Consider the following 1,699-nt stretch of genomic DNA (forward strand, 5'->3'; position numbering starts at 1 on the left):
TGTGGGGCTCACAGCTGTGGTAGCAGAAGCTTCAGTTGTCGAAGACAGTGGAGTTGTTGTTGGAGCTGCATTTTCTGTTGCTGGAGGTACAGAGAATACAAGCATGGTGGTGGGATTCCTGGCTGCGGTTGTTGGAGCTTCAGTTGTTGAAAATGGTGCTGCTGCAGTTGAGGCAGCATTTGTTGCTGTTGAGGGTGCAGTTGTAGTCGGTGAGGATATGAGTATGGTTGTGGGGCTCACAGCTGTGGTTGTATAAACTTCAGCTGCTATTGTTGAAGATGGTGTGTCTGTTGGAGCAACATTTTCTGTTACCATAGGTACTGAGGATACAGATGTGGTTGTCGGGTTCACTGCTGTGGTGGATGAAGCTTCATTTATTGTTGACAATGGTGTTGTTGGGGCAGCTTTTGCTGTTGTTGTAGTTTCTGAAAATATAAGAGTGGTTGTGGGGTTCACAGTTGTGGTAGTAGAAGCTTCAGTTGTCGAAGACAGTGGAGTTGTTGTTAGAGCAACATTGTCTGTTGCTGGAGGTGCAGAGAATGCAGGCATGGTTGTGGGGTTCCAGTCTGTGGTTGTTGAAGCGTCAGTTGTTGAAGACTGTGCTATTGTTGTTGGAGCAGCATTTGTTGCTGTTAAAGGTGCAGTTGTAGTTGGTGAGAATATGAGTGTGGTTGTAGGGGTCACAGCTGTGGTTGTGTAAGTTTCAATTCTTATTGTTGAAGATGGTGTCTCTGTTGGAGCAGCATTTTCTGTTGCTATAGGTACTGAGAATACAGGCATAGTTGTGGGATTCACTGCTGTGGTGGTTAAAGCTTCATTTGTTGTTGAAATTTCATTTCTTGCTGTTGAAGCTGCAGTTGTACTTGATGAGGATATGAGGGTGGTTGTGGGGATCACATTTATGAATGTGGAAGCTTCAGTTTCTGTTGATGGTGCTGTTGTTGTTGAAGCAGCATTTCTTGCTGTTGAAGGTGCAGTTGTACTTGGTGAGGATGTAAGTGTGGATGTGGGGATCACATCTATGGTTGTGGAAGCCTCAGTTTCTGTTGATGGTGCTGTTGCTGTTGTACTTGGTGAGGATATGAGAGTGGTTGTGCGGGTCACATCTATGGTTGTGGAAGCTTCCGTTTCTGTTGGTGGTGCTGTTGTTGTTGAAGCAGCATTTGTTGCCGTTGAAGGTACAGTTGTACTTGGTGAGGATATGAGGGTGGTTGTGGGGATCCCATCTATGGTTGTGGAAGCTTCCGTTTCTGTTGATGGTGCTGTTGTTGTTGAAGCAGCATTTCTTGCTGTTGAAGGTGCAGTTGTACTTGTTGAGGATATGAGGGTGGTTGTGGGGATCACATCTATGGTTGTGGAAGCTTCAGTTTCTGTTGATGGTGCTGTTGTTGTTGAAGCAGCATTTCTTGCTGTTGAAGGTGCAGTTGTACTTGTTGAGGATATGAGGGTGGTTGTGGGGATCACAACTATGGTTGTGGAAGCTTCAGTTACTGTTGATGGTGGTGTTGTTGTTGAAGCATCATTTGTTACTGTTGAAAGTGCAGTTGTACTTGCTGAGGATATAAGTGTGGTTCTGGGGATCACATCTATGGTTGTGGAAGCCTCAGTTTCTGTTGATGGTGCTGTTGTTGTTTTACTTGGTGAAGATATGAGGGTGGTTGTGGGGATCACATCTATGGTTGTGGAAGCTTCCGTTTCT

Source organism: Sinocyclocheilus grahami, unplaced genomic scaffold (genome assembly GCF_001515645.1).
Source record: "Sinocyclocheilus grahami isolate Dianchi unplaced genomic scaffold, SAMN03320097.WGS_v1.1 scaffold17.1, whole genome shotgun sequence".
Lineage (NCBI taxonomy): Eukaryota > Metazoa > Chordata > Actinopteri > Cypriniformes > Cyprinidae > Sinocyclocheilus > Sinocyclocheilus grahami.